General features: G+C 41.2%; 1 pseudogene; it reads right to left on the bottom strand.

Moving 5' to 3' along the window:
* Positions 1–415: 415 nt before the first annotated feature.
* The window catches only part of LOC100956931, a 67,083-nt pseudogene continuing 52,369 nt past the window's right edge, over positions 416–15,129 (bottom strand).

The raw sequence follows: 15,129 nt of genomic DNA, 5'->3' as shown, positions 1-15,129 counted from the left end.
TTAGCAGAGTCCAAGGAAGAAATGCTGGGTACTTGTAGTGCAATAATCAGTGCCGCCAGGCGTGGGCAGCACACAGCAACCTTTGAGTTCATACCCCAAGATTGAGAGAAAGGAACTGGGCAAAGGGGAGCAGAAGAGCATTCTGGGCAGAGGGAACAGCAAATACAAAAGACTGAGACGGGATGGTGAGTGTGGTAGTAGGGAAAAACAGACTGAGAAGGGCAGAGGCTGCCAGGTGGGGGTCTGCTCTTGTGGATGTGGTTCTCTGGGGGAAGAGGGCACATCATTAAAGGATTTCAGCAAGGGGATAGCAGGATCTGATTTGCATTTTGTGACAATCACACGAGCTCTGGTGTGGAGAATGGCTTATGGAGCCACAGCTTCTCAGGGGGGAAACTCTTAGTGGACTAATTAGTTAGGTCACTGCTGTGGGTTGTCGGTGAGGAAAGCTGGTAGATGTAGCGAGCGTTCGCTCTGCGTGTGCTGCTGAGATCAACTCTTCTACAGCAGACGTGCCGGACGTCCCCTTCCTGGCGGAAGGATGTCGCATGAGCTCCCAATCTTTGAAAATTTAACACAAATTTCATTTGGCAGAAAAACCTGGACAGAACAGACACGGGCTACATATATATAGTCTTTCTTCCACTAGCTTTGAATATTCTGCTACAAAATGATGTCTGTGTTTTATTACCCTAGACTTGGCCAGGGAGGTATGTAATATGTCCTGCACGGATCCTATTACCCATATAAACTCTGAATTATCCCGAATTCCACAATACATCTGGCTTCAAGGGTTTGTGGGCCTGTAATAATAATTCTATAAAAGAGCACGCTGCACGCTGAAGTTTGCAAAGTTACTTTCCCAATGACTGTCAGCTGAGCCAAAACTGGACCCCAGGATTTCCTGATCCCGATGCTCAGACCACTCACCTCCACATTCTACCTCCATTGGCCATTATCTGTTCCCTTCCTTTTTGATTTAGGAGAAATATGTTTGCTGACCAAGGGTCCTCTCTTTAATTATGAAATATGGGTAATAGTGAAGCAAAGGAGAGCCACCCAGACTGGGGAGGGAAAGGAAGTTTTCTCTCAGTTCAGTTTTCAGAATCCCACCGCAGCCTCCTATTAACGCACAGCAAACCTGCTCACCTTTTTTTTTTTTCTTTTTTTTATCACAAGCCTCCTTAAAAGCCATCTGTTCCGCAAAGCATCTCAGTTCCAATAACCACTCGCTTCTCAAAATCACTTGCATCGCATTGTGTTTTATCATTGTTCCCCGTCTCTTGTGTCCTTGTGTGAATTTATATTGTAATCCCCCAAAGGAAAATTCTTGCTTTGTTCTGTCTGTGGCACGGACACACCCACTACAGCGCTGCACCTACACCCATGCCCTGCATAAATAATGGATAAGAATTAAAACACCACAAGGGCCGCGTTTTATCTTGGAGGGTTCAGGAGTGGTACTTGTCATAACAAGAACACATTGTATAATTCAGCCGGGGAAACTTTCGAAAAGCAGTTATTTATTTAGGTAGGATCTTCCATTAATTTTAAAGTAATTGGAATTATTTGGAAAGCCATAAGTACAAACAGAAGCATCACATTAAATGACAGCTCCACACAGCATGGAACTGAATGGATCACTGAAACAAAAGCGTGATGATCACATCATTAAATGAAAAATGGCAGTCGCCACCTTCCCTGTAAGACAGAGGAAAACTAGGATTGGGGAGAAAGGAGCACAGAGTGGTTCAATTAGTTTTTTTTTTTTTTAAATGCTATAAACATGCAGTGTTGCTGCTAAGCCAGCCCCAAATTCTGAGCATAGGATGGCTGTCCTGAAAGATTAAAAAATTGTGAGAATCTAGATTCTCTCCTTACCAGAATAAATGGAGCTAAGACAGAGAGATGTGTTTCCATTTCAGAGACAGAGTGGGATGGCCTGTTGTGATGATATTTCTCCCCCACCCCCTGCTGTAAGTATTTTGATGTCTGTGGCTTGTGAAGGGCAAGTTTAAAAGCTACTGAGTTTGATTTACCTGAAGAGTTATTCTTTTATTTCATCATGTTCTTGTTTAAAATCTTAAGCCTACAGTGATCTGATACTTTTCTTGTGATTTCAAATGGAAATCATTTTCTTGTGATAGGAATCATCATTTACCTTTTTTAGTCAAAAAACTAGAAATGGAAAGGGTTATGTGGGATTCTATTACGTGCAATTGATACTACTAATTATTTCTAATACCAATTAACCCCTTTTCATAGACAAATGCTTTCCCATAAGGCCAAAAAGAGAGACGAGGATTTGGACAGGTACAATATTGGAGTTACACCAGGAATTAGTGTCCCAAAGATCACATCTGGCTCCAAACGTGTTCCCTCTCATCAAAAAACTTAGTTTTCAGAACGTAAATACTCAAAAAGATAAGTAGCGCCTGGTATGACAATACCATACCTTGGTTCGGATGAAAAATGAATCTGTATTGTAAAAGTTACGGAACCCAATTTCTCAAGCAAGCACTCAATTTCTATGTTGGAAAAAATATTTGAGAAAACAGGACTTTTGGAAGTAGTAGTTACACCTACAGGACCTGAAGAATTACCACATGAGCTCTGCTACCCTGCCCAGGTGAAGCCCATTGGTGACTTTCTAGGTAGTTAAGATCAAAAGAGCTTACTTTGAGACCGACTACCCAGAGATCCCTCCCCACTCTGCAAGGAGAGGAGAGGCAGTCTGCACTGCAGCCCATCTCCATCTGTGAAATTAAAGAGAAAAATCACAGAGAAAATGAGGGTTTATACGACTACCTGCATATCAAAGAGGGGATATCAGTGCTAGGATTAGTGTCAGAGTATTTGTGATTCAAAACAAATGGGAGAAATAGCTAATGTTTATTAAATACATGTTATATGCCAGATATTCTCATGCTTCCTGCTGATGGTCTTATTTTATCCTTAATCTACTCACAGCAAATGGTATTATTCACATATCATAAATGAGGAAACTGAGCCACGGGTAAGGTAGACGTCCACAGTGGTGCCAGGGCACAAAGCCTGGCAGTCAGGTTCCCGCTCTGTGCCCCCCTGCAGTGTACCGCCCCCCCATTGTTCTCACCTGCCTGTATGGAATTGTACTTTTTCTCGTGCACATCTCTGCAAAGTTGGCATGTTCTCGCAGTGTTTCCTCTGCGGCGAGTTAGTCAGGGAACAGTGACAAGGACACACAGGTGTCGATGCAAAGCTGCTAAGTAGGAAGTGGGGAAGGGCCTTCCAGTGTCTGTTTTTGGGTAATATCAGATCTATGGTATAGATTCTAGAAAGATCTTGCTTGGTTTCTGCTGTTAAATAAACAGATCTCTGTAGAGAGGAGTCTGTCTACCTCTGGTATTTCCTTAATTTAAAGTACCTTCTACATTTATAAGTGCAGCTCTGTAAGGCTAAATAATGTACCTGGCTACCTGCAAAAGCAATGTGGAGCCAAATACAGTCAAGTCTATCGGTAGGTCAAGGACTCCTGAGAGCAGGAGACATCAAACACGGGACAGGACTCATCCCCTAGTAGGTGGCCAGCACTCACAGTACGTACCAAGCTGCTGCTAGCAGCGTGTGGGCAGCTGGCACAGCCTGTAAGGTGTTGGGGGACATTAACATTCCAGCCATGCACAGAGGCACCAATGACTCAGGACTTTGTCTTTCTCCTTCTTCTCCATTCTAATCAAGGTGACATTTTGCAAAGAAAATTTTGTGAAACCTTTTCTACCTCCTCCAGATTCAGGCAGCCTCTGCCTTCTTAGGCCGTCCTTAGCTGGAGCTTTATTAATTCCTTTGTGTCCCATGGTAGATTGTACGGCTTTTTTTCCTCCTCTACATTCCTGTCTTTCCTACTGTACCTCAGGCATCTTAATACAAACAAATGCATATGTAAAATATAGAATACAATTGTGAAAGATAGGGGACATTGCTGAGGATAGGGCCTGTCGTGGAGGGTTTCCCTGAGGACACTCCTTAAGGGAAAAAGGGTCTTGGCCATGTACATAACCAGAGGAGAATAGGCCAGGGGGAGGAAACAGCTTGCTCAGGTCTCCTGCACTGGAATGGTCTCGCCATGTTGGGAGATTATTGCTGTAACTGAATAATGGGTGTTCAAAGATACCCACATCCTAATCCCCATAGCATATGATTATGTTAGGTTTCTTGGCAAGAGAAATTTTATAGGTGTGATTAAGTTAAGGACCTGGAGATGGAGAGATTATCCTAGGATGTTCAGATAGGCCCTGCATAATCATTTGGGTCCTTGTAATAGGGAAGTAAGAGGGTCTAAGTGAAGAGTAGGGCATGAGGTGAGATGACACACACAGAGGTTGGGTGAGGCCAGGAAAGGCTACCGACCAAGGATTGTAGGTGGCCTCTAGAAAGTGACCAAGATGAGGAAATAGATTCTCCCCTTGGAATCTCCTCCAGAGGAACACAACCCAGCTGACATCTTGAACTTTGCCCAGGAAGAGCTGTTTCAGACTTCTATTCTCCAGTACTGTAAGAGAATTAATTTCTGCTGTTTCAATCCACATGTTTGTGGTAATTTGCTATAACAGCAGCAACAAACTAATACAAACACCAACACAGGAAAGAACATGAGGTTGAAGAAAGAGGCCAAAGCTGTGCCCTGGGGCCATGTTGGTCAAAACAAGAACCTGAAATTTGTACACACATGTGACAGAGTACAAGTGGGTCAAATCCTCTTTGTAAAATAAACAATCAAACACAAAACAAGAAATAATTGATGTTTCATCCATTTCTAATATTTAATATTTTGAAATTTGAATATGCCAAGAGAATTTAAGGAGTTATTCAACTGTATGATAATGAAAATTTTCCAGTGACCCATATAAACAGTCAGTACAACTTTGCTTCTTCATAGACACCTTCAAATATCTGCACACACACAAAATTTGGATAAAATTTCAGTTGCTTCTTGGAATCATCTGAAACCATACAGGGATCTTAGCTTAAGGAATCTTGTTGTACATCCAAAATTATTTTGAGCAACCTTTTTTTAGAAAATCAACTTTTATGTCATTATTCCTTTCAGTTGAAGTAGGCTGTCTTAGCCTAGGTCCTGCAACAGAGGCTGAGACAATGTTCTGAATGCAGGTGACTTATTTTGGAAGTGAGCCCAGGGAACAAGGGTAGAGGGCAAGAGCAGTGGGACTTGCAGCAGGGAAGCCAAGGAAACAAAGTCAAGGATATCGCTCAGAGGTGCCACTTGATCTTCCTAAGGGTCTTTAGAAATGTATCTTGGGACTATGCATATAGTAGATGAAAGGGGAAACCAGTCAGTCAATGGCTCCTTTCTCCTATCAGTTCATGGCAGTTGCATGGTCATAAATTCTCCTGTACTTCCAACTGTACAACAGCAAATGCTGAGCAGATTCTCCAGCCTTCTGTGGCCATGAATTCAGGGAGTTCTGGAGTAGGTAAAGGTGCAGAGGTAAAGGTGCAGCCTTGGAGCAAGGGCAGGGTACTGGGGTTGGACCCAGCAAAGCTGGTAGACTTCTGCTCAGATATCCGCTGCAGCAGCTGGAGCCCAAGGAGGGGCCCAGGGCATACACAATGATGCTCCAAAGGAAACATTGCATTGGGTGTTCCCTCAAAAAAAAAAAAAAAATCATCTTGCTTTCATAGGAGAGGAAAAATTGATTTTCACATACAATTACTTTCCATCATCCAAATTTAATCCAAGTTGTTTAGACTTCAGCAAAGACATTGTTTGAAAATGTTAGTGTTTTTCCTCATGCATTACAGTTTGTTTCTACCTAGATTATTTAATGAAACAATATGAATTTTGCTATAACAGTTAACAATGTGCATTGTACCGTATGCTTATTTTGCACGAGGCACTGTAAGAAACAATTTATATGGCTTTTCTCGATGAATTCTCTCCATGACTCAAGGATCTCAGTGCTATCACCCCCTTTTCATAGAAGAGGATAACGAGGCTTAAGGGTTAAATCAGTCACCAAGGATCACATGACTAGTACTGGGGGCAGAATTCAAACTGGGGGTTTTCTCATATCAGGGCATTAAACCACTATGTTTCTTTCTTTTTTTTTCTTTTTTGCAGTTTTGAACCCACCATCTCCAGTATATGGGGCTGGTGCCCTACTCCTTTGAGCCACAGTGCTGCTCAACCACAATGTTTCTATCTAGTATGAATGGGAGCCTTCTTGGAGGGCTTGCTGAAACACAGGACATTCCCTTCTCTCCCTACCAAGTTTCTGAACCAGCGGATCTGTGGTAGAATCTGAGAATCTGCATTTCTAATACATTCCTGGGTGATACAGACACTGCTGGTGTGAGGACTTCACTTCGAGATCCAGCCACTGCAAGAGGCTAATCAGCCTCTCCGGGGGACTTGCCAATTCAAAACAGCAGCTTGAGATTCTTCCAAACTTTATTCCTAAACTCTTGTGCTTCTGTTTGTACCTTCCACTTTAGTGGAAAGAGGATAATATTGGGTAAGTTCTTCTGAGAGGACTTCTTTCTGGAACACTTAGCCATTTTCCTTCCCACTCCAACCCTCGCCACCAGCACATGACCCAGAGCTTTGTGCCTATTAGTGGCAGAAATGGGTTCAGCTCCCAAAGCTTTATTTTTGTTGTTGAAACTCCAAAGAAGCACATCCATCTTACAAATGATGTTTCAACTCTGCCTAAAATATAAATATTTATGAGAGTGAGGTTAGCTATTTGGCATGCGATACATATTTTTTGTTAAAGTTTTCCCATTAGAAGACAGTTGCCTGGGAAAGCCTTAGAAACGAATATTGCATTTCATTTCCTAAAGATTGTAGAAAACTAAACAGCAAGAGAATCCACATTCCAATTGCTGATGAGAGGTGAGGACATGTTCCCACAATCTCCCAGTGCTAATGAATTACAGTCTCGACATGCAGCATGGCTCAGTATTGTGTTTCCAAGCCATAATTAAAGAAGGAAAGTACTATGGAATTATGACTGAAGAAAATTTTATGAACCAGTGGAAGAGCAGTTGGTCATGGGGGGTTGGCTGACCTGAGAAAAGGAACAGTTCAAAGGCAGCAGAGTAAAAATCATTCATGCACACTGGGTCCTGCCATGCTCAGCTAGATAACATGGACACCAAACAGATACCAGGGTCCACCGTGGTGATGGATGCTTTGCAGTCAGCCGCACTTGGCTCTGTCAGTTGGAGTTTACCAATATTGGGGAGGGGGATTGCTCCACCCAGTTAAAGTTGGAATGTTGATCCTCACTATAACACTGGAAAACTAGTAGATCTAGGAGAGGAAATCTACACTCGGGTATCTAAAAGATTACCTAGACCACTGCCTGAGATGCAAATTTCATCTTCAAAAGATATATTGGAAAAAGTATGGGCCTTAGAGTCAAACAGACCTAGTTTCACCTAATTTCACTCTGTCCTGTGTCACCTTGGTGAGTCTATAGAAGCCTAGACTTTGCTCATTCTTGGTTTTCTCATCTGAGGACAACTTGGACTTTGCAATGTCAATGTGAGGAGTACCTGAGGTGTGCTTCTCATGGCTCAGTCAGATGCCCTGAAATAGCCCTGTACCCAGAGCAATGCACAAAGCAGAAATATCTACATATTCTTAATATTATATTAATCATATTCATAATGGTATTTGCTGCTTTTGAGGACAGCAGAAAAGAAGAAGCATTTCTCTTAAAGCAACTATGAGAAATGCTTTCCTTCCCATTTCTTAGGGCTTTGTCTGCTCATATTTAGAGGTTTAGACAGAAAATATTAGGTGTAGGTTTAAGTAATTGCACAATCGGGGCCATGTCACTTTTCAGTTGAAAACGTAAACATATAGCACAGCTGTATGTGCTGCCAAGTCAGAAGCTGAGATAGAGAAAACAACAAAGATGAGGGAAAGTGACACAGGAGGGGGGAAGGAGAGAGAGGGGGAGAGAAAGAGAAAGAGGGGGAAAGAGAGAGAGAGAGAAATAAGAAGGGAGTGGGAGAGAGAGGAAGGAAGGGAGGGGGGAGAGAAGGAAGAGGGTTGGGGGAGAGAAAGAGAAAAAACACCTACCTTCAGACAATTCATGAGAGGGAGAATGAGGCAGAATGATCAGAGGAGGTCTAATATTATGTGGCAACCCAGGTGTCTATGTCATCCACGACAGAAGAATGGATAGTCTTCTTGGGTGGCCTCCCCAGCTCAGTGAGGCTGTGGTGGGTCCCTCATGTGCATCATTTCATGTAATTCTCACAGCAGCTGAATAGCAGGTACATTTTTTTCATTTACACTGCAAAGACAAGAAATCTAGGAGAGACAGCTGAGGGGTTGCGACTGCCCTGCAGAACTCTCTTACCTCTGCTCTCCATGGCCTCTGATGTCCTGTTTCTTCTCCACCCCCAAACTCTGCTGTATTTATCACAATCATGAGGCAAAGACAGAAGTCATGTGATACAGCAGCTTACTTTGGGGGGTCAAAGACAGAAGTTCATGAGGAAGAAGATGATTAGAAGAGAGGCTGTGGCCCAGCCTGTGCTCTTGGCACTTTGAATTTGCAAGTGTGCTGGAGAAGAAAAGAATACACAGGAGAAGAATGGGGCCTTGGAGAGGGGAAGAGTGGGATTTGGAAGTCACATGAAAAGAAATCCAGAAAACAATGGAAAGGTAACTCATCAAGGTATTATAATTTCATGATGATTTTCAGCTTGGGAGAGGGCAATATTGGAAGGGTTTGTTTGACCTATTTTTCAGATAATTCATCAGTGGGTTAGCATATTCTGAAATATTCTGTTCCCATGAGGCCATAAGCTTATGGTAACACTCGAGAGTGCTTAAAACAATGCCTTAAGTTGATAATGTTCTTTGAGTTCTTGTCATGAAAAAATTTTAGATGAGACTTAGCATTATTTCAAGCAACCATATTTTAGTAATTCCAATACTATTGATTCAAATACACATTGAAATAAGTATATGTGAGAAGTGAAGGCTTAATTCTTGGATTTTGAGAATTTATTCATTCTAATCTCTCTTTAGTCCATGCTGCATTTCCGTTATCTGATTCATTTCTTACAAGAGCAACAAAGAAAGTCCTATAATACTCAACATGCATACACTCTCACACACATGTACATATGTGTATAAAGTGGCACATTTCAAGAGTTAATAAGAGCCACTGCTACTTGGATCTTATTTTCATTAAGAACAATTAACATATACATATTGGGCATCTTCCCCAAGACACACTTAGTAGTAACTATTACAGATACCAAGATAAGCAGTAATTTTGCTCCTAATCAAATCAAAATATAGTCTAGGAGATAGATAAACGAACAGTATGTGTGCTGATACTTGCTTTAAACAACTATAAGGCATTAAGGAGACTGGTTGAGAGGCTACTACTGCTTCAAGTTTCTCTCTCTCTCTTTTTTTTTTTGGAGACAGAGTCTCACTTTGTTGCCCTTGGTAGAGTGCTCTGGCATCATAGCTCACAGCAACCTCAAACACTTGGGCTCAATCCATCCTCTTGCCTCAGCCTACAGGTGCCCGCCACAATGCACAGCTATTTTTTGAGATGGGGTCTCACTCTTATTAGACTGGTCTCTAACTCCTGAGCTAAGCCATCCACTGCCTTGGCCTCCCAGAGTGCTAGGATTACAGGTGTGTGCTTCAAATTCTTTACACTGCAGTTTGGTCTTTTTTTTCTGGGAGAATCATAAACCTATAGAATTCAGCCAAGTGTTCAGGTGCATGTTGGGTTCCTTCTTATGTCATACCTCTAGTATTTCCTAAGGCCTAATAATACCTATCCATTTAAGTCCTGGGATTTCAAAATGATCACTAGAGAACTACTTATGAAACACTCTTGGCACTGCTAAGAAAGGGACTGTAGCGTTTCTATGAGGGAGCTAAAGAGAGTGGCCAGAATGTAAGGCAAGTGTTTGCTAATCCAGTTTGCCTTAGATAGGGATCACAAAATTTAGACTTCTCTCCTCTTTTACCCATCCACTAATTCCAAACATATTACAGCTTTAAATTCTGTAGGGGCCTGAAGGACTACTTAGGGAGTGAAGAGAAGGAAGTGACTACCTTACTTAATTTTTCTAAACCACTCCACTGAACTCGAGTAGCTTCATGTGTAGCAAATGGAAAAATTCACTCATTTTAGAGCCCATTCTTGCAGAAAGACACTTGACTTTTGAAAAAACTGGTTCCTCTCCCTTGACCATTGACATCCTCAAATCAATGTGGGATGATAGGAGCAAATCCCTGATTTTGTGAAGTGGACAGTTTTTGTGTATGTTTGACAATAAGTCTTTCTTGGTGCATTGTCTTCCCTGCTTGCTGGCAGGTTAAGATGTGCACTGGAAATGCATTCAGTCTCTTCCCTTTGATTTCTGGAAATCTCCCTTTTTCATTTGTTTTTTTCTGTGGAGCTTCCGGTTTAGCTTTCCTGCTGTCAGGTGGGAGCCTCTGTGCACGTCTAGAGTTGCATTTTTCTTTTGAAAGTTGTCAATGAATTACAGAGCTGATGCCTTTGGCTTCCATTTGACATTCCTTCATTGAGGCAGTAAATTGCCTTATGTTAAAAAAGGAATAACATAAAAACAAATAAAATTGAAGCAACGAATGAGGGAAAACATCCACCAAGTGTGTAGTGGGTCTTCCCATCAATACAGGGCTTGTTCCCTGGTGTAGGGTCATGTGGACATCTCAGCTCCCCAGGTTTGGACCTTAAATACTGGCAGTCCTTTCTAGATCAGAGCTTTTCACTGCTGAAATGGGGAAGCCACCTGTCTTGTGCTGGAGGCCAGCTTTCAGGTGAGGTGACATGGAGAATTTTGCCCTTTAAATCTTATTTTTATCATGAATTTTACCAAGTTCTTAAGAGCTGGAGAATGGAGGTTCCATGACTATTAATAGAAAATAACATAATCTATATTAAAGAACAGTATATTTCAGAATAGGGATTCACAACTGTTGGCACACAAGGTAGGAGGCATGGAATTTTCAAAGTTGTGCTAGTCATTTTGGGGCATTTTTTTTTTTGCAAATGGGAAGGATCTATTCTTTGTTATGTAAATGAAAAAGACTGAGTTCCTTGACTAAGGAAAGCGTAGAACCTTTTTGGCTTGTGGAAGCCTGATCCTTTCTAAGAAACTTGGTAGGTACTAGTTCTGGAAAGAAGGGGTCTCTCTCCGGTGGGTTTCCCTGAATGGAAAATTTATGTTCCCTGAAAGGTAGAGGGAAATCGCAGTGCTGATGATGGGAATCCTAGACCTCTTCAGGGGAATTCTTCTACCCTGTGTGTGGTTAAGGTTGGAAGACCCTTTGCTCATGACTAATTATTACCTTGGGCTTAGGGGACCTGCCCCTGTCAGTGGATACTCAAAGAGCTTTATCCTTGGAGCCCAGAGTGGGGCATTGCCACAAACTGGCAGAGATGTGGGTCATGGACAGCAACTACACAATAATGTGCAAGTACCCACCGGGCTGTACTAGGTCTATGCTTAACAGTGACACCTTGTGGCAGCAGAAGGGCCAACGTAACCATTATCTCAATGGCCAAAACATCAGCTAAATTAGAAAGACTTTTAGCATGGAAAAATATCCCTGGAGTCTAACAAAATTATAGTAACACCTATATGTCTTTTCCTTGCTAAAGCAGGATTGGTAAATGGGTTGACTTGATTGCAGGAAGCTTTCACATCCCCTCCCTTTTAGAACAATGGGCATGAAGGGGATAAGATTTTAGAAGCAAGCTTACAAATCACCCATGGAGTGACCTTTGCAATTATCACTTAAGTACTTAACAATTTTAAAATGCAGGGTTCAAAATTGGGTTGATTTAGGGAGTCGCTAGATGTAAGGCAGATGAGCTAAAAAGGTAATGGCTATATGTGCATGTGAGTACTTGTGCATGTGTATGTATGTGTGTGTGTGTTTTCCACTGCGTGCATTAATGAAAACTCTTATGTTCCTAGGTCACTAGATTTTCCTGGATCATCCTATGGAGGCGGGACAGTATCTTTGCTACAGTGTAGCCTATGGAGAACTCCAAAGAGCCTATGAGCAAAGTCCCTACAGATGCAAAAGATTTTTTCTCCCCCACTACACCTAAACCTGGTTTCCCTTTGTGTCACAGAGTCTTTGAGAATCTGATTTTTTGCCTCATCATTCTGGACTGATCCTTTTATGGAAGCTGGAAGAATTCTTACTTTGAATGCTTCATGTTCTGGTCACTCTGATTTATGTCTGAGTCTGAGAAAATTCAAAGGATGTTCAAGGAGTGAGGTTGTGTTGATTAGGTCCATGTAATTGCAGCAAAATGTGGCAAAATGATGCCAACTACAGTTCTTCCTTACTTAAAGAACATAATATTGAGAATTCATTAACAGTCAAACCAAGTAAAAGTTCTCCTACCTCTGGGTGGTGTAGCATTTTGGGAAATAAATAGAGTGCTATATGGAGGAAGATGCTGTGTGATTGAGCTTTGATGATGGCAACACAGATGATGACAGCAGATGAATTTAAACGTTTGCGCTAAAGAATTTTGTGCCTTTGTTCTAAACATGGAGAAAGTTAAAAATGCTTTAAGAACCCCTTGTTCTAACCTCTCTTTCTATATTTTTATATGTATGGAGTTTTCCTGCCATTTGAAGAATCACATGCCAACACATCAGGTTTAGGAAAAAGATAAGTTAGAGTAGAATCAAACTGACAATTAATACATTTATTTCTTTTTGCCTTCTATGTAAGTTAATGGGTGTTAATTGGTAGGTACTAAAAATTCAACATTATGGGGTAGGATTATTAAACATTTTTGGGTCCAACAGAGTGGCAACAGTTTCAATCACTGTAATATACTCTCCTACAAGTAGTGTTTAATTACAGGGATTAGTAAGCAGAGACTCTCTTAGTTAACTAATTTTTCTAGACATATTCCTGCCAAAAATCTCTGGTACCTACATTTCGCTACAGTGTAGATGATGGAGATGATGATCTAGTGGTGAGAAAGAGCAACTACAGAGAATCTATAGAATTGGCTGAAATAACATCTCCAAGGAGCAAGAGCTCGGTAATCTTGCAAATCAAATTAAAAGCAAAACAAACTATTTCCTTTTAAGTGGGACAGAATTCAAATATCCTTCTGGTAGTAAAGAAGCAAAACAGTCTTAATTGTTTATTGATTATTCAAATCATAGAAACCTGAGATATATTAGTATGGTTCAACTGTTCTCTCTTAGGGTGGGGGTCAGGGCTTAATGAGAAAGCTATGTGCTAACAGCTAGGAATCTCTGCTGCGTAAGAATGAGTCTTGGTGTTGCTCTTCTGTTTGGGTTGATCTGGGATGCAGAGTGCAGAGGTGGTCCCTTCATTAGCCTGCAGGGTGTGGGAGCATCATAAGTAATTTTTCCAGCAGACTGAGAATAAGTCTTGATACATTTATACAGAAACTTCCGTTTGGTCTCTCTAGCTAGGGGGACACCTGCCAAAGAATGAGCTGGCAAAGAATAAGAAGCAGAGAGGGTTGGGGGATCCTCAAAGACGATCCTTTGCTACCCAAATGAGTTTTTGGTCCAAGTCTTTGAGCACAGTGTAAGAATGAAAAATAGAGAGGGAGGAATATTTTTCAGCTATTTTGCAATCTAATAGTGTCAGCTTTTAGGGTTGAGGAGAAGGAAAATATGGAGGAGGATGGAAAGGAATTAAGAATATTCTGAGATTAAAATGTTATCTTTAATATTGTGCTTCAATTGCACAGTGACCAAAGGCTTTCACGCTGGCTGCCAAGGACGACTAAATCTTGGTTTCCTAGCGGTGGAAAGTAATTAACTGTTCCCCGACGCCACTAGGTGGAGATGTAGGTTTACCCAGCACCGAGTCCCCGGCTAAAAATGGCCTGTGGTGGCTGCAAAATCCTTAACAAAAATTTAAAATGTTCAAGATTGATCAATTATGAATCATTTTAGTCACGAATTCACACTAATCTTTAAAGGGGGGGCACAGGGAATTTTTTAAAATCCTACATCATACAACAGCAGCACATAACCCTCCACGTGCACTTGTAAATTTGTCCGTGAGAATTATTATTTTTTAAGCCCCAAGTTCTGATGTTTAAGACTCTGGGAGAATAATCACGCCATGTTATAAATTGTCTGCTGCCAATACACACATATTTTCCTTTATTCTCACACCAGCTGCTCGCTCATGCTATCAGTGGTCAGGAACAAACAAACAAAAACTACCCCTAAAAAAACACCGCGGAGCTTCCTTTCCAACTTCACCCGTGGAAATGTGCCAGCAACTGGCAGGAGTTGGAAATTTGAGTTTAAGGGGTTGTTTCTAAATGTAGTACTTTTTGAGAATCTCATTACCTCACATCTTGATGTGTGAAGTGTGATTCACAGCGCAGTTTGCTAAAGGCTAGTTAGCTCTTGTCTCAGCGGTCTTAGGTGTCTAATATCCCATTAATCAAACCTTAGTGAAATGAAGCATTGCAGTTTGTTTTGGCTAAGCTTCTTCTCTCTACTCAGTTGACCCCTTTTCTTTTATGTAAACTTTTCTATGCCCATTGCTAGATGGCATGGGCTATCAGATGGCTTCCAGAATAGACAATGGATACCAATCGTTTTCTAGAAAGGCAGAGAGTCATTTATTATTCCTCCTTTCACACTTGTCTCCCAGATGAGAATGGTCCTGAAGTTCATTTAATCATTCACTCACATTTTCTCTCTCCCCCATTCTCTAGCCCTCTTTCATAGAAAGAATGCCTCATAGATTTCGTCTAACTTGCCCATGTAACCCTACTCTTCAGACTGGCTATTCCACCTGCCAGCATCCCATTTAAACACTCCATTTTCTCATGAAGTAAAGGAACTTTCCATTTATGGGTGGGAAAGTGCAAACAGCAATGTAATCATTGCTACATTAAATTTGGTGCAAGTTGAAATCTTTTTCCCGATGAATATAAAAGTTGAAGAAATATGAATTTTGGCATTAAAGTAATCACCATACCAAAAAAATTAGCATATTTTACTTAATATTTTCACCTTTAAAATTTCCAAATACTCAAAAGTTTTTAGCACTATGTAAATTCATCCATAAAAAAA

Source organism: Otolemur garnettii, unplaced genomic scaffold (genome assembly GCF_000181295.1).
Source record: "Otolemur garnettii isolate 467f Iridium unplaced genomic scaffold, OtoGar3 scaffold00079, whole genome shotgun sequence".
Lineage (NCBI taxonomy): Eukaryota > Metazoa > Chordata > Mammalia > Primates > Galagidae > Otolemur > Otolemur garnettii.
The sequence above is the reverse complement of the archived record's forward strand: the minus strand, read 5'-3'. Positions and strand labels throughout refer to the sequence as shown.